The sequence below is a fragment of the Schistocerca nitens genome, chromosome 6, assembly GCF_023898315.1.
Source record: "Schistocerca nitens isolate TAMUIC-IGC-003100 chromosome 6, iqSchNite1.1, whole genome shotgun sequence".
NCBI lineage: Eukaryota > Metazoa > Arthropoda > Insecta > Orthoptera > Acrididae > Schistocerca > Schistocerca nitens.
In genome coordinates, this window is record NC_064619.1 from 311,079,249 (window position 1) to 311,103,455 (window position 24,207).

Sequence of the window (24,207 nt, forward strand, 5' to 3'; positions counted from 1 at the left end):
CGGGGAATGAGCCGCACAGATTTCGCCGTGGCGCCGGCGGCCGTCTGCAGGGCCGCCGCACGACCAGCGCCGAGCGTCACTGGTCCGGCGGGCCGCTAAGTGCCGGGCGCAAACAACTCCCCTCCGCTTTGGTCCTCCCTCTTGTCATGACCTGGCCCGGTTCGGTTCCACAGAGTCGCGACGGTTACGTTCTGCCTGTAACTATACTGCCTGACAGAAGAGAGTTAAACACCCAGAAGATGCGGTCGGATGTCAATGTAATTACGCACCATCGGTGTGTATGTACAGGGTGACAATTACTGAAATATAAGAAATAAAATCGTCGTAACTTATGAACTATTTGCGTTTAGGACCTTCAAACTGCTCTGTTGAACGTGGGGCATCATGGGAACTAGTATGCGCATGCGCCTTGTTGTGGTTGGCGACTTCCATTTGGATGGATTCGTCAGTAAGCCAAATTGGCGCATTTGGGGAACTGAGCATCCTTATTTCACAATCGAGAAGTCTTCGTTCAAATGGCTCTGAGCACTATGGGACTTAACATCTGAGATCATCAGTCCCCTAGAACTTAGAACTACTTAAACCTAACTAGCCTAAGGACAACACACACATCCATGCCCGAGGCAGGATTCGAACCTGCGATCGTAGCGGTCGCGCGGTTCCAGACTAGCGCCTAGAACCGCTCGTCTACTCCGGCCGGCCAATCGAGAAGTCTCTTCAACCTCAACGGGTGACTGTGTGGTGTACAATGTCCAGTCACGGAATATTCGCTAAGATATTCCTTGTTGGCACGGTGACTACCGAATGGTACGTGCCGGTTTTGGAAGAAGATTTCATTCGCATTATCCTAAGTGACTTTTTATTTCGAGAAGATGTGGTTAATGGAAGACGGAGCTCGACTCCATCAAAACAGGAGAGTGTTTAATGTCCTGGCGGAGCACTATGGGCAACGTATTCCAGCTCTGGGGTACCCAGAGGCCACTGGCGATGGCCGCGATTGGCCGCCTTATTCTCTGGATCTGAACGCATGCGACTCCTCTTTGTGGGGCTGTGTTAAATACAAGGTGCACAGCAATAACCCCGAAACCACTGCTGAGCTGAAAACAGCCATTCAGGAGATCATCGACAGCATCGATGTTGCGATGGCCGCAAGGAGTATCCCGGTGGTTTGAGGCGCCATGTGACGGATTGCGCCCCCCCCCCCCCCCCCGCCGGAGGTTCGAGTCCTCCCTAGGTTGTGTGTGTGTGTGTGTGTGTGTGTGTGTGTGTGTGTGTGTGTGTGTGTGTGTTCTTAGCATCAGTTAGTTTAAGTAGTGTGTAAGTCTAGGGACCGGTGACCTCAGCAGACGACCGACCGAACGACCAACCAACCAACGGTCGTCCCCGCTCAAGCCAGGCAAGGGAAAGGTGCCAGTATCAATCGTCGACTGACAGCTTATTGCCATGACGTCACTTACACACACACACACACACACACACACACACACACACACGTGAAGGTTGCACTACTCGAATGTAACTTGTTTGTGTCGACTTGTGTTTCATGCTTGTTGTTCCACAGCGACTCGTTTTGGTATTGATTGAGTTGTTGCTGGAATTGTTTTCGTGGGTCCGTGTGTATCTAGTGTGTTTGAATGAGCAGTTATTTTAACGCTGTCTGCGTACTGCATTTGTGGAGTAGTCCCTTCTGCCTTTCGGTGTTTTAAGAGCCGGATTCTGCAGACGCAATGCTGTCTGTCACTTCGCCCTCGCCTGAATTACTCCATCGTTGTACTGGTTATCCGATGTTAGGTGGATTTGGTAAGAGGGTTTGTCGCCGTTTAAACTGTCCCTAGTTTGAGTTGCCATCATGTTACGTGAGTATAACGCTTGGCTGCCTATCTCGCCGTTTACGCAGCTGTAGGGACTTTTCTCAGGTCGATCGTTGGAGCACTGGCTGTGGACCACCCCCTTTCTTATTTGGTCTGATTGTGTCAATTGTTTAAAAATATTTTGTTTAAATTATTCCTATTGCTTGTGGCCTTCAGCCGACAAATAATTTTGAATTCTCTCTTAGTAAGGCCTACAGACGTCCGTGTAGCTTGTGTTAGTAAATTTTTCTAAATGATTGTTTTTAAAAAATTATTTCCTTAAATAAAGTGTTTGCGTTTACTGTGCAACCAACGGTAACTGATTAAGCCCCGTCCACACATTTTCCTGGCCGGCCGCTGCGACCGACCGGTTCTAGGCGCTTCAATCTGGAACCGCGCTGCTGCTACGATCGCAGGTTCGAATCCTGCCTCGGGCATGGATGTTAGTGATGTCCTTAGGTTAGTTAGGTTTAAGTAGTTCTAAGTCTAGGGGACTGATGACCTCAGATGCTAAGTCCCGTAGTGCTTAAAGCCTTTTTTTTATTATTATTATTATTATTTTTTAACCTTCTCCTGCTTTCCCTGAGTTCCACGTCTCAGCTATCACCTTGACGAGTGACCGTCCGAGTCTGCCGATCGCTGTTGGCAGCAGGGTGCACTCAGCCCTTGTGAGGCCAATAGAGGAGCTACGTTACTAAGGAGTAGCGGTTGCGTTCAAGAAAACGGAGAACGACTGAGAGAGCGATGTGCTGATTTCAAGCCCCTCCATATCCGCGTTCAGTGACGCCTATCGTCTGAGGATGACACGGCGGACGGTCAGTACCGTTGGGCTTCAGAGGCCTGTTCGAACGGAGAGGAGATTACTTTCCTTAGCGCGTCTTGTCCCAGCAACACCAACAGGGTAGTGGCCATAATAGGCTCACTAGCGTATAAGCCTCGTTGCACTAAGGTCTAAGCCTGATGCTTAGCTTTTTAACGCGCCCTTCCACAATAAACAGATCCCTTTTGTCACCCAGTAAAATTTTTTCCCGTTGCTTGCTATTTTGCTTCTCTGAGTGCATGATTCACCTGAATTCAAAGGCGTCCGTATCAGCTAGCTTCCTTAGAGTTCTTTGCCTTGCCTTGCCTGTGAAAGCACGGCTCGGAGAGCTGTCTCTGGTACGTAAGACGATCCGCCCTGGGCCGTGTACCATGCACCGTGTCTGTGCTCGACACCGGAATGACGCCAGCACAAGTGCGAGACCGGAGCCGCTGGCAACTTCCCAACCTCCTGCCTCATTCTAGATAAGCGAGCGGTATGCATTGCACGGTGCAGGCACTAAACAAACACCAGACAAAAACTCTCTCTTGTGGATTTGGGTCCAAGACCAGAGCAAACACTTTGAAATAGAAGGCACAGGCTGAATTCTTTAATCGTAATCACCCTTTTCTGCAATTAGCTAATTTTAACCTTGCTGGTCCCTATCACACACACATCGAGAAAAATAAATTTGCAGATTGCTTCATAAATGCAGGTGTTATTTATGATACTGCTTTCATAGTGTATTCAGCTGAATGCACCATTAGAGATCCCTTGAGCTGTCTTTCATGATCTTCTTCTTACTTTTAGCTCTGTTTCCGAGGTTACTGATCTCTTACATTTTTATTTACTTACTCCACCGATTTGTTTTAATTTCTATATCTTACCTTGACATACTGGGCCACTGTATTATATTTCTTAATTTACGTCGCTCTTTCCTTTTTATCAAAGAATTTCGTCCTGGTGCTATTTTAATTGGATGACTAAAGTATAAGTCAAAATCAGTTTAATTTTGAGTGTCATTCATTTCACAACACATCAAAGATTGGTTTCCATAGACTCACAACTTCTCAGTTGCTTTATTTATTTTATAATCAGATATACTTTCCCTTATACAGACTCATAACCTTTGCCGATGCAAGACAATAGCGGTTTGTAGCGTTGCAGGATAAAATTATTTTAATCAGTAATTTTGTTCATACATATTGTAAACTTAGCGTTAATGTACTAAGACGCTGAACGGATGAGGAAGGGGGGATTGCGCCTTTGATGCCTCAACAAGAAGCGTCAGTTGGAGTTGTAGCTCAGACAATAGAATCGTAATCAAGAGGATCGTGTTTGAAACTGCCGTCCACTTGTTGCCTATATCTACGCCGTCCCCACCGTTTTTTTCCTTGTTTAGTTTCCTCGAAAATGTCAAACATCACTTATGCCAGACCTTGTTCGTAATTCCATTCTTAATATCGTCACATTAGGAAAAAAAGATTTCTGTCGTACTGTGGCGAATTAATTAGTTTAACGTGTAAGGTTACGAGAAAGTTCATTATAATAGTGAAAGTGTTCTTAATTCTTGTTCTGCCAATACTGTGTTAATTTTTTCGTACCAATGAGCAGAAAAGAAAACATATTCGGGAATGTATTACAATATTTCGCTGTCAGAAGAAGAGAGAAAGACTTCTGTCTTTAGTAATCATGTAAGCTGTATGACTGCCTCAAGTTAAAAATATTTCTAAATAACACTTCCCTATGGTATTCATTTTATTTAAGTGACAGTACAAATTGTTAGGCTTATTCTGCTCTCATTAGGCTGCAGTTAAGAACAAAACTCGCGAAGTTCAAAAAGAAAGTGTTGCGCTTTACAAAATTCGGAATGTTAATGCTTCTTCATCTTGGCCACCGTTAAACAGTCGACACAGATACTACTTCCACCGGGCCGAGCGGTTCTAGGCGCTTCAGTCTGGAAGCGCGCGACTGCTACGGTCGCATGTTCGAATCCTGCCTCGGGCATGGATGTGTGTGATGTCCTTAGGTTGGTTAGCTTTAAGTAGTTCTAAGTTCTAGGGGACTGATGACCTCAGATGTTAAGTCCCATAGTGCTCAGAACCATTTGAAAAAAATGGTTCAAATGGCTCTGAGCACTATGGGACTTAACATCTATGGTCATCAGTCCCCTAGAACTTAGAACTACTTAAACCTAACTAACCTAAGGACAGCACACAACACCCAGCCATCACGAGGCAGAGAAAATCCCTGACCCCGCCGGGAATCGAACCCGGGCGTGGGAAGCGAGAACGCTACCGCACGACCACGAGATGCGGGCAGAACCATTTGAACCATTTTGAACTACTTCCACCGTGGTACGACGACGTAGTGAGCATGAGATTTCTGCAACAACTCTTCTCCTTTCGTGAAGTGGATCACGTTCTAGTACAAAACAAGTGCCGAAAGCGACAAATATCTGAAAACTCATTCCCACAGCTTCTGGTTTCGCTCATGGTCATAGATATGAATAAAAGTTTTGAACACTACTCTGCTAACGACACAATTATGTCTCTTACAGCGCAGAGATCGTGCTGCTTTTAAACGGAAGAAAGCCCCCATTCCTCACAGCTTTCACTCATTTTCTCCAGTTGTCATCTTTTACTTTTGTCTTATTATTATTTTTACGAAATAACTCCTTAGTAAATGCTCATAACAAGTAAGGGAAAGTTTATTCTCTTGTTTTTTATTGCCTTTGTAGTGCGAGAGCTGTCCCTCTGAAGACAGTACATTACGAATTCCATACGTTAATGATATTTTCCTTGGCTAGAGACCACAGTTACAATAAACCTTTTAAATGATATCACTAGCGCCATTTGACTAACTTTTATTGTTCATTTATTTCGCTATCGCGGTTCAGCTATAGAGCCAATTTCAGCTGCAAGATGAATACTAAAACCAAATAACAGCTAAGTGCAAAGCTTAATGTGAAAACGCTACACGAACACATTTTGGGGAGTATTACTGACAAGGTCAGTAAGTATGAGGCATGTCCGAATGACATGTCGCTGTCGACATATTACAAAACATACGCGGAAATAATATGTACCAATCGTCTCATCATTAAGAGCTGAGTGCCAGTTAATAACAAGGATTACAGCTAAAATTATGTTCGCAGACTACCGTAATTTGTTGTGATAATGGTGGCCAACACAGTGTTGTGATAAGCGCGAACCATGTGGCAACATGAACTGACATTGGTATTCGTCTGTACTACTAAAAAATGTTATTATTCAAGTAACAACCGCTGTATAAGTTCCATAATGTCGAGTGTTCGCACCATATTAAGGGAGGTTGGTTATCCCGCTTGTTGCTTGATACACCCTTATAAATTCATAATCATGCCAGCATCCCGCAGAAACTAGGCTCGTAAAAGGCGTCTCTGAAATAAATCAATCGTCGTCCCTAAACAATGTACATGCATGTCATGGTACATAATCCCGATCCATTCTGCTCTAGTTAACATATTTAGGAGGGAGGTCACACGTGTGGTCAAAACAAAAAACACAGGATTTACAGTCACCTCCAGTCAGCATCAGTGGCGACATTAACACATATTATAAACAATAAGCCTATGTAGCAATAAAGGTAACTTATATACATACGTATTAACGGTCTTTTCAAATGGCTCTGAGCACTATGGGACTTAACTTCTAAGGGCATCAGTCCCCTAGAACTTAGAACTACTTAAACCTAACTAACCTAAGGACATCACACACATCCATGCCCGAGCCAGAATTCGAACCTGCGACCGTAGCGGTCGCGCGGTTCCAGACTGTAGCGCCTAGAACCGCTCGGCCACCCCGGCCGGCACCATTATTTGCACCATTCCTAATGCATATACAGGGCATATCTGAAATGAATTAAGAAAATGAGAGAACTGGTAGAATGACTCATAACAAGCGTTTTTCACATGGCAACCCACATCCGCATCCCTTTGCGTACGGCCTTGGGCGTCGTTGAACAGCGTCGCGAGGCGCTAAGACGTTAGGCACACAACATGTCATCCGAGCCGCCATGGCAGCAGGTCTACAGGGCAACGATTTCAATGTATTTGTGACATAAAGGTGAAAGAGACGTCGGGTTGAATACTTTATGACCCTTATTTGCAAACGCTGTAGTCGACATAGTTGCGGATATTCCAGGTGGGACATCACTATGGATTTTCTGCCTCTTACTGGGACGTGAACGCGTTGCTTGTGGCTGTGCAAATGCCTGTTTGATAGGTGTTGCATAGACGGAGGGCAGCACCTGTCCACACTGCGGAGTCTGGTTCACCCTGCGTCAGCTTATCATCAAACGGGCCGGCCGCGGTGGTCTAGCGGTTCTGGCGCTGCAGTCCGGAACCGCGGGACTGCTACGGTCGCAGGTTCGAATCCTGCCTCGGGCATGGGTGTGTGTGATGTCCTTAGGTTAGTTAGGTTTAAGTAGTTCTAAGTTCTAGGGGACTTATGACCTAAGATGTTGAGTCCCATAGTGCTCAGAGCCATTTGAACCATTTGAACCATCATCAAACGGGAACGTTCTTGTGTTTGTTACTGTGTGGAGAGAACAGGAAATGGAGAGCTATTCTTGGGAGGAAAGGGCAGACATGCACTGTGCTTACGGGGCGGCATATAGAAATGCTCACGCTTCCCAACGTTCGTATGTACGGCGGTTTCCGAATAGTCGAGTGCCAAATTGACTCACATTTACTGCCTTCCACAGGCCCCTACATAAGTCAGGTTCATTTGAGGTACGTTTTCCACTGCACGTTGTCGTAATGGCACATGTGCGTTTAAAGCCTACTTCGAAACGCAGTTTGTGTGCGAAGACCTGGCGGAGGCGTTCGTCGTCATACAGTGCGTACACCAGGGATTGAAGAGGAGGCGTTAGCAGTGCTGGAAAACACATCCTCAATAAACTCGTGGTGTGTTGCACTGGAAATGGTTGTAACCCTTTCCGCCGTTTGGCGTGTGTGGCATGAAGTTGATTTGCACCACTTCCACCTTCAGAAGGTTCATTCCCTTAACCCAGACGATTTACCACGTAGAAATGAATTCTGCTAGTGGTTTTTGCAAAGGTGTGTCATTGAGCTGGACTTTCCGAACCGTTCACTTCTTATGGTTGAGGCATCGTTTACACGAGAGAATATGTTCAACAGCCACACCAACACATGTGGGCACAGGGAAATCTGCACCCGCTTTTGTTCGTGGTCACCAAGATCGCTTCGCTGTTAACATTTGGGTCGGCTTGATAGGCAGTAATCTGGTCGGTCGATAGATGTTCCCCCGGCGATTGAACTAAAACAGGTACTTAATCTTTTTACGTGAAACTCGGCCAGAGTTGTTGGGACATACTCCACTCAAAGTGCGACAGCGAATGTGGTACCAACACGATGGTGCACCTGGGCACTTCGCACATGCAGTGCGAATGTACGAGGGCGGTTCAGAAAGTAACCTCCGATTGGTCACAGTGCGGGTTGTGGGGGGAGTAGCGACGCCATCTGTGCGTTCACGCACTCAACAGGTCAGTCGGCATCAAGACGTGGTCGAGTGAACGTCGTACCTGCGCTAGTTTAGTTTTTGTGGCAGTTTGAAATGTGTGCTGCAATAGAAAACCCCGCCAAATGTGAAGTGCGTGCTGTCATAAGGTTTTTTACAGCCAAAGGATATTCTGCAGCAGCTATTCATCGTGAGCTTTGTGCCGTGTACGGACCAAGAGTTATGAGTGAAGGAGTTGTTATTTAAAAGTGGACGAGAAAACGTTCGTGATGAAGAGAGGAGTGGTAGACCATCATTGGTGACTGACGAACTCGTTCAGACAGTTGATGCAAAAGTTCGTGAAAATCGACGTTTCTCAATGTCGGAGTTGTCTACTGTTTTTCCACAGATTTCTAAAACTCTCTTGTACGAGATAGTGACAGCAAGATTGGGTTACCGTAAGTTCTGTGCACGATGGGTGCCCAAAATTCTTACCGACCACCACAAAACTCAAAGAATGGCCTCTGCATTAGACTTTCTGTCACGTTATGAGGACGAAGGAGAACCATTGTTAAACAGAATCGTGACCGGTGACGAAACCTGGATTAAGTACGTGAACCCTGAGACAAAAGAACAATCAAAGATGTGGGCACATTCAAATTCGCCTACCAAACCAAGAAAAGCCTCGCAAGATTTTTCTGCCAGAAAACTGATGGCAACGGTGTTTTGGGATGCCAAAGGGGTGTTGTTGGTTGAATTCATGGAACGTGGTACGACCATTAATCAAGACGTGTACTGTGAAACAATAAAAAAGTTACGACGGGCTATACAGAACAAACGCCGTGGTATGCTGACTTCCGGTATCGTTTTTTTGCACGATAACGCCCGTCCTCACTCTGCTCGCAGAACAACGGCCCTTCTTGAGTCCTTCAAGTGGGACGTTATCAACCATCCACCTTACAGCCCAGACCTGGCGCCAAGTGATTATCACCTCTTCATGCATTTGAAGAAATGGCTCGGGTCACAGCGGTTTGATGACGACGAAGAGCTCAAAGATACGGTCACAGGCTGGCTCCAGGCACAAGCGGGTGATTTTTATGCAGAAGGAATTTCAAAGCTTGTGACGAGATACGATAAGTGCCTCAATCGCTATGGAGACTATGTAGAAAAATAGTGCAAAGATGTAGTTGTAAGATGTATATATTAAAATATTTTTATTTAACTTGGTGTATTTTTTTAAATCAACCGGAGGTTACTTTCTGAACGGCCCTCGTATTTGGATGAAACCTTTGGTAAGAAGGGTATAGGGCGCGGTGGGCCGGTGGTATGGCCTGCACGGCGTTCCCCCGACTTGGCGCCCATTGATGTTTTTTTGTTCTGCGTCCACCTGGAATCTGTTGTCTATGAAACACGCATTGAAACTGATGAAGAGCTGATAGCCCTCATGACACCAGCCACCGATGCAATTTCCACTTTGCCAGCAGTGTTTGAAAGAATATGACTGTCACTCCAGCTTCGTTACAATGCGTGCACGCATGCATGAGGGTGTAATTTCGAGCACTTTTTGCAGCTGTTTTCAAATAAAGATTATAAAACTTTACTCCGACTTCTCATTTACTTGATGCCACAGATATACTGAACATGTTTCCCTGAAGTTCTGTTACTATGACGGCTCGGATGGCATGTTGTGACGCTGTTCAACGACTCATAGCGCCGTACGCTGTGGGATGCGGACACGGACTGCTAAGTGAAATATTTTTGTTATGAAAAGCGTCGTAAATATGTAAATACTAGGTACATCTACATCTACATGGATACTCTGCAAATCACATTCAAGTGCCTGGCAGAGGGTTCATCGAACCACCTTCACAATTCTCTGTAGCGCGCGGAAAGATCGAACAACTATATATTTCCGTACGAGCTCTGATTTCCCTTATTTTATCGTTGTGATCGTTTCTCCCGATGTAGGTCGGTGTCAACAAAATATTTTTGCATTCGAAGGAGAAAGTTGGAGATTGGAATTTCGTGAGAAGATTCCGTCGCAACGTAAAACGCCTTTCTTTTAATGATGTCCAGCCCAAATCCTGTATCATTTCTGTGACACACTCTCCCATATTTCGCGTTAATATAAAACGTGCTGCCCTTCTTTGAACTTTTTCGATATATTCTGTCAGTCCCACCTGGTAAGGATCCCACACCGCGCAGCAGTATTCTAGAAGAGGACGGACAAGCGTAGTGTAGGCAGTCTCCTTAGTAGATCTGTTACATTTACTAAGTGTCCTGCCAATAAAACGCAGTCTTTGGTTAGCCCTCCCCATAACATTTTCTATGTGTTCCTTCCAAATTAATTTGTTCGTAATTGAAATACCTAGGTAATTAATTGAATTTACGGCTTTTAAATTAGGCTGATTTATCATGTAACCAAAGTTTAACGAATTCCTTTTAGCACTCATGTGGATGGCTCAAATGGCTCTGAGCACTATGGGACTTAACATCTATGGTCATCAGTCCGCACTCATGTGGATGACCTCACACTTTTCGTTATTTAGGCTCAACCGCCAATTTTCGCATCATTCAGCTATCTTTCAAAAAAATGGTTCAAATGGCTCTAAGCACTATGGGATTTAACATCTGAGGTCATCAGTCCCCCTAGGCTTAGAACTACTTAAACCTAACTAACCTAAGGACATCACACACGTCGATGCCCGAGGCAGGATTCGAACCTGCGACCGTAGCAGCCGCGTGGTTCCGGACTGAATCGCGGAGAACCGCTCGGCCATAGCGACCGGCAGATATCTTTCTAAATCGATTTGCAATTTGTTTTGATCTTCTGATGACTTTATTAGTGATAAACGACAGCGTCATCTGCAAACAACCTAAGACGGCTGCGGTGCATCATATGAAATGGACATGTATAGCCATGCAATTCCATGAGACTGACGTATGAGTACAGCTACATAATACGAAGATCTTAACACACATATGGCACACTACACTAATAAAAGTGCTGTTAACATGTACACAACAAATAAAAATTTAGTATTTAGTGGAAACTTACATAAGCATGCAACTGCATAATATCACGGAACATGCCTACAAAGGGTGCTCTAAAATTCCTATTACAAACTTCTACGACTTGTGGAGGGGATTGAGTAGACATTACTTCGAATTGGAACCCATGGCCGGAAACTTACCGTTTCCTTGGTACAACCATTTGAAAACATCTCGGTAACGCAACCACTTTTACATTTATTAGGCGTGACCTAGTATGATACATTTTTTACAGTTCGACTCGACTCATTAGTAACCAAAGAAACAAAAAGAAAGCTTGTTGATAAGCGCTGTTGTTCACAGTTAAACTTAACCACTTTTGTTCTTTTCGAAGGAGGTTTAGCATTCTGAGCCACTACAAGTAAGGTTAGATGTGGTGACCACCAAGTTCGCTGGACACATTGTACCTGCGAGTGACGTTGTGATACAAGCACTCTTTCACTGCTGGTCTCTCTGCAGTCTTCCTGTAGCGACTACAACATGTGCCAACACATCATCTTTTGTCTCTGCAGGAGTGTCATAAACCAAACTCTTCACAGACATCTGAATGATGCACCCGCTGGCGCCTGCGCTGTTCTAGAAAACCAACATATAAATTGGCGAGCTTCTCAGCGACGCGACAGTAGCACCTGAAGATGGCGGGCAGTTGTCTCGCTGAAATATTGTGCGGTTTTTACGATATTATCCGGCCTAATTCTCGGGAACCTATCAAGCAGATGCAGCGCCGGAAAGCCTCAAACAGCACATCTGAATGAAGCTCGAACCAGGTCAGGGAAGTAGAATAGACATCAAATGACATCAGCCGATCCGACATGACTACCTCCTCCCTCCCCCCCCCCCCCCCACACACAATAACTACCCTGTTGCATACCTACGTAGCAAACACGTTTCCGCCGCGCGAGGTAGCCGAGCGGTCTAGGGGCGCATTGCCACGGTCCGCGCGGCTCCCCCCGTCGGAGGTTCGAGTCCTCACTCGGGCATTAGTATGTGTATTGTCCTTAGCGCAAGTTAGTGTAAGTTAGATTACGTAGTATGTAAGCTTAGGGACCGATGATCTGAGCAGTTTGGTCCCATAATACCTTACCACAAATTTCCAAAACACGTTTCCAAACGGCTGTAGCACGGAAACGGTTCGCTTTCAGACATGGGTTGCAATTCAAATCCTAGAAGTTTGCAAGGGGAATTTTAGAGAGGCCTGCATAAACAAAAATGGTTTAAATGGCTCTGAGCACTATGGGACTTAACATCTGAGGTCAACAGTCACCTAGAACTTAGAACTATTTAAACCTAACTAGCCTAAGGACATCACACACATCCATGCCCGAGGCAGGAATCGAACCTGCACCGTAGGAGTCGCGCGGCTCCGGACTGAATCGCCTAGAACCGGTCGGCCACCGCGGGCGGCCCTGCATAAACACATACAGATTAGTGCGACTTAGGTTTCAGGTTTTTTATGGGGATAGGAGAAAAAAATATCGATTAATTTTTTTCTATTACAAGCTGAGGAGAACTCAGACACCGAAGATTTTGTAGTTTCCACTTGGTATCTTCCTACGTAATTGGATTCGAAGTTGTTTCAGTGTTGTTCTTCTGAGATGCTATACTTGGAAGGCATTGGCATCCGCTTCTATTACCGAAGCCTTTGAAGTTTCACTCCGTTGCCGTCAACCTGCCAGGAATATACACTGAAGCGTTATCTGCCGGCAGGGAAGTCGAAGGCCTGAGTCGATGGCCGCGGGTCGCTGCCCCCCGCCCGCGGCGCGTCTTGAAATTGACTGAGACGGAACAGCGCGGCCGCCGCCGCCTCTTCCGAACTCCACGCCCCATTTAGCAGAGCAGTTGGCCGCTAGGGGAACGCCGCGTTCTGAGCAAACTGCGCAGCGCGCTGGCTCTCCGCGGAGCTATCTCCGGAGAGTGCGCCGATTTAAAATGACGAACGATTTCGACATTGCTACCACTGAGACATACCGTCATACTTTTGGAAAAATAACATCCATACAATCCAGAAGAGATAGCAACGGAAGATAAGGACGACAACTACCACACAATCAGCTTGGCAGCTCACGTATCCAAGTTGCTGACAAGGATGATACACAGAAGATTGGAAAACGAAATGTACGATCTGTTGGATAATGATCAGTTTGGCTTTAGGAAAGGGAAGGGCACTTCTGCCTTTGCACGTGGTCATGGAAGCAGGGCTTAAGGAAAACCTGCTCCGGTCGCAGGTTCGAATCCTGCCTCGGGCATGGATGTGTGTGATGTCCTTAGGTTGGTTAGGTTTAATTAGTTCTAAGTTGTAGGCGACTGATGACCTCATAAGTTAAGACGCATAGTGCTCAGAGCCATTTGAACCATTTGAGCCAAGAAAAACCAAGAAACGTTCGTCGCATTTTCTGGTCTAGAAACAGCGTCCAACAATGTAAAACGGCGCAGGATGTTCTAAACTCACAGGAAAATGTATGAAAGGTGTAGGGAAAGACGGCTAATATACAAGATGTGCAAGAACCAAGAGTCAAAACTAATAATGGTTGACCAAGGACTAACTCTTTATAAAGTGTGACATAGGGGTGTAATCCTTCGTTCTGCCGTTCAATCTTTACACTGATGAAGTAAAAGAAAGGTTCAACAGTGGGATAAAAATTGAGAGTGGAAGGATATCGATCATAAGACCCGCCGACGACGTTCCTCTACCTAGTGACTGGTGTTGAAAAGTAGGTGGACTAATAACAAATGAGGACGTTCTTCACTGAATAGGAGAGATGCGCAACACGTGGAAATCGTTGACAAGAGGAAGAGACGGGATAATTGGACATCAGTTAAGACATCTGCGAACAACTTACACGCCACTATAGGGGGATGTAACAGGTTAAAAACTGTAGGAGAAGACAGATAGTGGAGCATATCCAGCAATTAACTGTGGACGTTCGGTACAGGTGCTACTGCTGGATGAACAGGTTAGAAAAAATACCACACTATTTTATGCGGATATTGGCAGCGGATTTAGGCGTACGAATATGAAACGTGTCATGTAAAGTACTACACTGGTGTGCAAAACTGAGCCGCCGACACTGAGCCAAGAATCTCGCCACAGCTCGGCAACTGCCCACTTTAAGCTGAGGCATCCTCTTTTATTCTGCTGGCTTGTGACGTCATCCCCTTTGCGTCAATCAAGCCTCACGTGAGAATTTTGATGTGTCTTGCGAGCGAGATTAAAGTTTCATGTAATTTTAAGTTATGCTTGTGACTAATTATACAGATATTTAATTGGACCCAAATGTCATTAGGGGTCCCTTCACATACTGATTTGCACTTTTCGCTTGCAAATCGAGATTACATTAATTTGGAGGGGGGTTGATAGCGTCAAGACATACAAAAAGAAAAATCACCAGAAAAATGACTGATATAAAAATCAAACATAATATTATTTTAATGTGTACCAGACGAAGCTTCCTGTCAGATTAAAACTGTGTGCCGGACCGAGACTCGAACTCGGGACATTGCCTTTCGCGGACAACTTCTCTATCCAGGCTGTGGCTAAGCCATGTCTCCGCAACATCCTTTCTTCGAGGAGTGCTAGTTGTGCAAGGTTCGGATAAAAGCTTATTTGAAGATTGGAAGGTAGGAGACGAGGTACTGGCAGAACAGAAGCTGTCAGAAGGGGTCGTGAGCCGTGCTTGGATAGCTCAGTTTTAATCTGGCAGGAAGTTTCATATCAGCGGACACTCCGCTGACGAGTGAAAATTTCATTCTGTACCAGACGATTCCGTTTGATGAAATAATTATGAAACTGCAACTGAATGTTGTCTACGAAGAATATTAAGAGTAGTCATTATATATTTGTCGATATTTTAATTTATTAGACTAACTGTTTATATTACATCGTATTTTAAGTAAAACTAACTATCGGAAACTAGGCTTCGACTGAAATACATCAGTTGCTTCAAAAGGATTACCTAAAACAAAAAAAAGTGTCAAAATTAAGATGAGCGCTGTTCCCATATCAGAGTTTGCAAGATTAAGTGAAGGAAGCTGAACCCCACAAAATCTATTATGTCGCTGTGAATAAGAGGTCGTTCTGACTTCCAGTGCATATTAGTAAATTTGCTAGTAATTTCTAAAAGACAAAGAAAGTACGAAACCCTGAACAACACGAAGAAAGCTGATGAAATGAATACAAGTAAAAAGATAGGTGTGGAAAGGATAATTTCAAGCAATTTTATGCAAAGGCCGAAAGCATCTGTTATATTTCATCGGAACCAACCTTTATTGCGTACAATTTTATGTTACATTTAACAAAGCAGTTTTCATTTAAAGCAATCGGTTTGGATTAAGAAGGTCGCTCAATAAGTAATGCGCCACATTTGTTTTCTCGGTTAATTTCGGTTGAAAAGATGCGGAATTTGCTGTGTGACATCGTGGAATATTTCTGTTTCAGCTACTATTGTTTCATGAAGTGCCGATTGGTGGCGGTACTATCGTAACCTTCAAAATGGCGTCCTTAACGGAGGAGCGTTCCTAGCAGAGAGCTGTCATAGTTTCTTTTGGTGGAAAACCAGATTATCGCAGATATTCGCAGGCGCTTGCAGAATATCTACTGAGAACTGGCAGTGAACAAAGCACTGTGATTCGTTGAGCGAGGCGTCTGTCATCATAGCAACAAGGTCGCGCAAACCCGTCCCATCTCCCGCGTACTCCGGCAAAGTTGTAACGTGGTAACAGTGTCATAGGACGTGTTCGTCGGATCACAGGTAAACACGTCGCTACTCAACTGGACACCTGTTGGTAATGACAGGCTCGTTCACCAGTTGGGACACTCAAGGTGTGTGCCGGCGTGGTTCTTCGCCTCAGATCTCAGTACGTGGCGGGGTGCAGATCCGCTTACTTGTGCGGCCTGTTGGTCTAGGGGTATGATTCCTGCTTTGGGTGCAGGAGGTCCCGGGTTCAAATTCCGGACAGGCCCTACTTTTCACTTTCGCGACAACCAAGCACTACGATAAACTTACGAGTCTCTGAAAGTAAGCCATGCAACGGGACAAACTGCATGTCGGGCCACTGGCCCATGAGACTGGCAAGTGCGTCATGTGGAAAGCAATCCACGTGGCAGGATTAATCCGTCTTCGCTTACTTATACCTATACTTAGACTGGCACGTACAACGATTCTAATCGTTTCCCAAAAACTAGTACATCGCATGCACGTTTGTTAAATGCATGCGCATGCAGCACCCAAAACGGAGAGATGTCTTTCCTGCTGAGAGAAGCAGCTGAGGTCGTCTTCTCGCAGTTGAACGCCTTACGTTCCGTTATTAATCCTAGTAGCAAAGGCATAAACATTTGGAGCGTTCCCCAATCACGTGTGGACTGCCATTAACAGTAGACCTGCGGGAACCAATATACGGACGCAGGCTCGAATCCCGCCCCTGACATCGATGTGTGTGATGCCCTAAGGTTAGTTATAAACATTTGGAGCGTTCCCCAATCACGTGTGGACTGCCATTAACAGTAGACCTGCGGGAACCAATATACGGACGCAGGCTCGAATCCCGCCCCTGACATCGATGTGTGTGATGCCCTAAGGTTAGTTAGGCCTAATTAGTTCTAGGGGACTGATGACCATAGATGTCAAGTTCCATAGTTCTCAGAGCCATTTCTAAGTTCCAGGCGACTGATGACCTCAGAAGTTAAGTCGCATAGTGCTCAGAGCCATTTGAACCACTAAGCGGACATTACGTTGAAAAATAGGGTTTTGTAGCCAAAAGGGTGGGGGTAATATGGTGTACTGGAATCCTGAATAAAACCAATCTGCTTTCAGGAAAAAAAACTGTTACATTACTTATTGAACGCGCCTCGAACGATCGCGAATTTATGGCAAGAGCAGCGTGTTCAGTAGAATTATATCACAACTGAACACCTTTGACGGCGATGACTTACCGCTTTACTTGTTGACTAACTGTCTCGGCTTGTTTCCAAGTTAGGGGATGTGTGACGTGTCAGGTGTGTGTGACAACTGTGTGGACGCGCCTCCCTAGCGCACCAGCTGCGGTGAGCGCGAGCCCGGCACGCGACGCGAGTCTGCAAGACAGTGATCCGGCTGCCGACGCGTCGTGAATAATTCACGGCGGGGTGCCGTGGGATGGGGTGGCGCGGGGTTCCTCCGCGTAAGCGACTCACTGCGCTCCTCTGTGTGCAACCAATAAGCGGCCCGGCGTGATTCATTGCGATAAAAAGAGCAGCCCACTGCCGGTCGATGTTTATGATTTACTGCGGTAATAACGGCCGATACGGGACCAGGAGACAGCGGCGGTGCGACACACCGCAACACCCACCCCACTGTGGCCTCAGCGTAGCGCGAACCTGGGCGCAACTAACGTTTTTCGCATTACAGTTGCTGTGTATCGTCACGCAGTACCTGTTATACAAGTTAGATATAGAGTAAAGCAGCAGGGACGCGATGTAGCAATCGATCAAGGTGTTTACAAGAATCTATATTATTAAAAGGTTAACTTGAGGCACAATCCCATGTGCGGGTTGCCTATCTAACGGCTTCCAGGGGCAACTAAGTTTTGTTTTTAATGTTTCGTGCAGTTATTCACTCAATTAAAAAATTTAAAATGCTTTCATAAGCTGCAGGTATTACAGTTAGAAACTGTGTATGTCTTGCGGTTCTAGGCGCTTCAGTCTGGAACCGCGCGACCGCTACGGTCGCAGGTTCGAATCCTGCCTCGGGCATGGATGTGCGTGATGTCCTTAGGTTAGTGAGGTTTAAGTAGTTATAGGGGACTGATGACCTCAGATGTTAAGTACCATAGTGCTCAGAGCCATTTTTGTGTATGTCTTGAGGCACCATACCTCACGGTGCCAAAATTGCCCAGACTATATTCGTCCAGTGTTTGAGAACGAGAGCATTAGGTTTCCAGCAAACTTAACGCACGATTTAAAACTTTTAAGAAACTTTTTCCCGGTGACACCACCTCCCCTCCAACAAAATGATGAAAGGAGAAAAGTTTATAGCTTACTGCATTTTCGCTGTTTGTACAGTAAAACTGCAGCATCAGGCACGAGTCTCTATTGCTTCTGTACTACCAACACTATTCGCAACACGTTTTGCAAACAGTATCCACATATACCACTGAATGTACCTACAAAATTATCTAATTTTTCGAGCCGTAGCTCGGAAGATGTGTCTTTTTATTAAAGGGAGTTGGGTTCTTTTAAGAATCAAGGGCGGGGGTTAACTGATTTTAGTATGTTTGCGTAGATGTCTCTTTAGAGTCATATACACATAATTTCGCCAGAAAATATAATTTTTCTTTAGCTAACTTCTCCCTTTTCCCCCTCTCCTTCCCGCCCCTCACTAGCGCTCTTCTTCCCCCCCTCTCTCTCTCCCCCTCCCTCCCTTCCTCCCTCCCTCCCCCTCCCTCTGTCTCCATCTCTCCCTCTCTCCATCTCTCCCTCTCTCCCTCTCTTCCTCTTTGTCTCTCTTTCCCCTCTCTTCTGCCACTTATTCTCTCCCTCTCGTTTATCTTATTCCCCATCCTTTATCTTATTCCCCATCCTTTCTCATGCTATGAATTTTCTCTGCCTCCTCCCTATCCCTCTCCCTCTCCTCTCTCAACACTCCCGTTCACTGTCTTTTTCTTCTTTTGAAGTTTATTACGTTTCAATGCACAGTGCTGTAGCTTGTGCATCTAGCACCGTTCAGACTGCCCAGAGCGGTCTCTCTTTCTTTCTGTCACCACTGTATTAATAGTCAGAGTTACTAAAACAGCACATGGTGTATTTTTGTTTCTTGAGACTGTGAGAACTTGTGTTATTAATTACTGCGTGAAAATAAATTGGGAAATTTGAGTTAACATGTTGATCACTATCAGTTGTGACTGATATCCATGTTCAAATCTGACGACAAGGTAACTTTGGGACCAGGAATACATTAACTCCTAAATAAGCTACCGTGAGAAAAGAACGACAAGACGGCAGCAAGAGCTCGTAGTCTCTGTTCACCTCTCTTGTTTCTCAAAACAATATTCCGTAATTTTCTACCATATGTGAAGCGGTGAGCTTAACAAAGAAATCTCTGAAGTTTTTACATAATGTTTCTGAGAAATCCTTTGACTCTCTATTTTCAGTTTATTATAAAATATTCACCTTACGAGTTTCGGTTATTACCATCGACAGACGTGATTTTATAATAATTAGCTATCCTAACAGAATAAAAACCAAATTACACAAGCCTAGTTCTAAATACACACTGGAGAAACATAGAACCCAAGAACGATAGCATAACTCCCTCTCTTAACTCTCATCACACTAACTTCACTTCTTAAATATGCAGAGTATTGATGTTTTATAAAACTCTAGTCTTTCTGCTTCTATGTAGTTGAATTAAACTCACACTGTAGTAGTTTATCTGCATCTCCTTTTTTCTTATATCTTATAATTTTAAATGCGCGGCTCCCTCCGTTGGAGGTTCAAATCCTCTCTCGGGCATGGTTGTGTGTGTGCGTGTGTGTGTTGTCCTTAGCGTAAGTTAGTTTAAGTTAGATTAATTAGTGAGTAAGCTTAAGGACCGATGACCTCAGCAGTTTGGTCCCATAAGAACTTACCACAAATTTCCAAATTTTATAATTTTAATTTTTGTAACGATTAGTTAGTGGTGTTCTTTTTCCATCATGTATACGAATATGGAAAGGAACTTAATTCGTTCTGTTATCAGCATTTTCATTACATTCGTTTGAACAATAACGTTAAGTGTGAACTTTAAGTACATTTTTACTATTACATGGCTAGAATTCGGGAAGAGTTCCCGAAAGGAACAACAACGTAACAGTAACGGACGAGGAGGAGATGAGGTACGGATTGTGATGAAGTACCCGGAGGAGGAGAAAAAATTATAAAATTCTGTTAGGATAACAGTCCTTACGCTTAGTAGCATAAAGCTACGCAGAAAGTGCTTGTATTCCAATAGACGCTTTCACGTTTCAGCTCAATATTTTAATAAATTACTCTACAATAAAGTTTAAAGAGAGCAGAGTAGCACAGTAGTGAAATACTGGACTACTTTCAAAATTAATGGGGCTCTAATCCTCAGCTGCCCTTTCTAATTTAAATTTTCCGTGTTTCCCCTTAAACAGTTCCTGCAAATACCTAGATAATTCTTTGAAAATGGCACGAAAAATTCGTCCCTTCGTCCTTTTCCATGTGAGCAAGTGCTGCCTCTGATGACTGCAACGCCATATTCAACGATTCCATCCTAGTTTTGAAATGGGTATTTGAGTGTCCTGTACCGCGCACTTACTGCTACTCGTATCATTTCGTATAAATTCTTAATTCATCCTGAAAAAAGAAGCTTTTATACTGCTTCTATGTAATTGTAATGGGGATGTCCTTCACTCAAGCTGTTTTCATAAGTAAATAAGAAAAATTACAATCATAGTCATGTTTCCTTGTCTAGTGCAACATTCATCGACTTCTTATAACTGTCACGCCTTACACGTTCGCCATTTATCCGTCGTTGCTGTACGTCTGGTTGTCTACCTACAGGCGCCAGTAGAGCTTCTGGAGCAGCAGCAAATACGCTTAGTCCGTATTTGTAGCACTGAGGTAAGCTAATCATATATGCCCTCTCTTCCTTTCTTAAGATTTAACGTTCCATTGACAGAAATGTTGTTATTGAGTTATGGAAACAGGGTATCGTCACGTAATAAGAGAACGTTTATTTTCTCTTCGTTTACAAAATGCTTGTTTACGATGGTTTGCAAGAGCACTGTAGCAGAAAGATGAGCGATACTTTCGACAACATATCGAATGAGAATTTTCCCTTAGCTGTTGACTTCTAAACGAGACTGTGTGAGGATACAACATTTTCTTAGGTTTTACTGGACTCTGTTAAAATTATCCACACGGAAGACAAAAGAAAGCGAACGTTGCTTAGAAATGTTGGTAACAGTAAGTGCAGCTTGTCTGAAAGAGGTTACAAACGACTGCTTTAAGTAAGGAGGAATGGAAGATCTTTCAACAGACCTCACTGCCACGCGTTCATATTTAGGAACGTTACTCAAAAAGTGTTTTTCGCAATGGGCATACGGCGCTAACTGATGGAAAACTCTTCCGTAAACAGAATTTATTGTTGCCAGCATCAAAAACTCGCATGATAATACTTGCCACTGATCTTCGATTCAATCAAGTACATGTCTCCAAATTCAGTGATTCAATACCTGTTGAGCCAACGTACTTTCATTATAGTAAATTTTCTTTTCGAGTGCCACTTTCAAATCTTACAGTCCCGTATAGCAGCGAAACACAAAAATGAACCCTGGGGTGTCTTCTATTTACTCTCGGAAAAATTATTTCGTAATTTTGAAGCAAAACCAGTTGCAGGGTTCAGCTTTTTGGTTGTATGTCATATTTCTTAGCTTTTCACATGTGATAATAATAATAATAAATTACTTTCTGCAATCTTTTTCGTGGGATGTTGTAACTAAATAAAAGTGAAAACTGCCAAAGGAACTTAAAATCAGCATCCGTTTCATTATTATTACTGTTGTTTCCAAACTATAAGTCGAGCCGCTGTTGTCATAGTACCTACACTTGTTGATGGACTTATCAAGTACTTTTCAAAAGTCGTTAGTGCGCATTTTCATCGTAAATACAGGTTTTCCTTGTTCACACTTTCGGGAACTGACTTTAACACAGGGTCATTCGCTAGTAAGGGTTCTAATTACCTCGCTAACGAGAACTCTAAACCCACAGACAACAACAGTCATGCACTTCTTGTTTATTTCAAGCATTATCTACCTTATCCTCCTTTTACTACTACTACTACTACTACTACTACTACTACTACTACTACTACGCCTCTTTACCGCTGCTCTGTTTTCTTTCTACCATTTCGTAGTTTCCTTTTGTTTGAACAGCGCACCACTTATCACCCAGTTAAATTGAAAAATAACTGGAAAGCATGTGGTACCTTGACTATTACCTTCAATACACTACTAAAACGAATTTATATCCTCGAATACCAGGCAAGTGACCACCAGGCAAGTGACCACTATTCCTCATCATGCACAATGGGGGTGGCGGATGCTTCCCTGAATTCCGCCTCTTGGATTTTGGAAGGCTTGATATCAAAGAATAAGGTGACACGAGTTTTGCAGGCGGCCTCCGGTGTGGCTGCACTGCACTTCGTGAGGGTTCTTCCCACAATTTTCATTGCGGATGTGCATTTCCAATAGTTAGACTGTACAGTCGGCCCACCTTATTTGGGTGTGAACTGATACTCCGAGGTACTTAAAGGCTCGCCACTCCCCCTCCCCCTCTCCCAAGCAACATCATACATCGCAGCAGGAGTTGGTGTCAGTGAATGCAGGTTCATCTCTACTAGTTATCGAGTGAATATTGGGAAAGGAGTGGCACGAAGTGGACATGCGCAGTCGTGTAACTCGTAAAAGGTCATTTCTCACAGCGGGACATAAAGATGCACAGCTGTAACTCTCAAGGCAACACAGCAGCTAGACAGTAGGTGACTGAGGGCGAGTATTGTGGTCAAACAAGTCCTGATTACGTCTCTCTTCAAATGAGACAATGCGTCGAGTGCACCTACAACAGTGTATGGAGGGCTGCGATGCTACTGTAGAGGGTGGGAGGGGGTAGGGGATGTTATTTCTACCATAGCGTGGGTCCATTCATTCAAGTCACAAGTTATGGCTCTGAGCACTATGGGACTCAACTGCTGAGGTCATAAGTCCCCTAGAACTTAGAACTACTTAAACCTAACTAACCTAAGGACATCACACACATCCATGCCCGAGGCAGGATTCGAACCTGCGACCGTAGCGGTCGCGCGGTTCCAGACTGTAGCGCCAGAACCGCTCGGCCACCAGCGGCCGGCTCACAAGTTACCATGAGCATAAATCACGATGTTTGTCCCAACATTTTCTGTGACCGATTGTTTCCCTTTCATATCTTCATGATTAGTACGCTGTCTTCCCAGATGACAACAGCCTGTTTACAGAGCCGCACGAGCGGGATAGCGCAGTGGTTGGCACACTGGACTCGCCCTGCTTAAGTGGGGGACCTGAGTGTGTGGTTGGTTGTAGCAACTCAGCAGGTCACATGTCAGTTGACAGAGAGACGTCGCGAAAGTTCTGATAGCTAATATTGCGTCTTCTAAAGTTCAGAGCTTCTCGTATGACATCGTCCACCGTCGTGGCTCCGTCGATGATTTGACTCCGTGAATCTGTTCTACGAATGTGCAACTCTACTTGCCAGTCACGTTTACGTAAAAATTTAAGGGGTTCTAGAAATTTATTCTTCAGTTGTGATGTTTAAAGCAACATTTTTCGAAATTACTGTTACAATAACAGTCACCTCCTGCAAGACTCTTGCCGGCCGAAGTGGCCGTGCGGTTCTAAGCGCTGCAGTCTGGAACCGCTAGACCGCTACGGTCGCAGGTTCGAATCCTGCCTCGGGCATGGATGTGTGTGACGTCCTTAGGTTAGTTAGGTTTAAGTAGTTCTAAGTTCTAGGGGACTGATGACCTCAGAAGTTGAGTCCCATAGTGCTCAGAGCCATTTTTTTTTTTTTTTTTTTTTTTTTAAGACTCCTCCGAATGATTGAACAGTGTTGTAACTTCACACATATGACTGATTCGTTCGACCTTATCATCTGAACGCACGCCACGAACTTATCGAACTGAATATAGTGTTGAATCACAAAGTACTGAAATAAACCTCCCGAGCGTAAACACATTTTCTCAGAGGAATGATTCATGACCGCTTTCTGATACAGTCACCACCCAACTCCCTGTCAAATTGCTGTGGAGTCTCTGACCTTTAATTCTGGTCAACCAGAGGTCAAGAAAAACTGCGAACAGTCAATGAGATGTGAAGATATTGTCTCTACGTGAGGAGCCACGCCTTAGCCCTTGGCCACACTGCGGTTTACACCAGACCAACTAGCCATAAATGGTTCAAATGACTGATTTTTTTATCTGGTGTACTTACGGTTATA

The 24,207-nt window shown here is 44.5% G+C and overlaps 1 protein-coding gene and 1 non-coding gene across 2 annotated transcripts in view; both read left to right on the plus strand.

Moving 5' to 3' along the window:
* LOC126263342 (C-Maf-inducing protein-like) overlaps positions 1-24,207 on the plus strand; it is a 983,791-nt gene that overhangs the window by 770,657 nt on the left and 188,927 nt on the right. The gene's annotated exons all lie outside the window — the stretch shown is intronic.
* Positions 16,090-16,161, plus strand: Trnap-ugg (transfer RNA proline (anticodon UGG)). The gene has a single exon. It is a non-coding gene; the product is annotated as a tRNA-Pro (tRNA).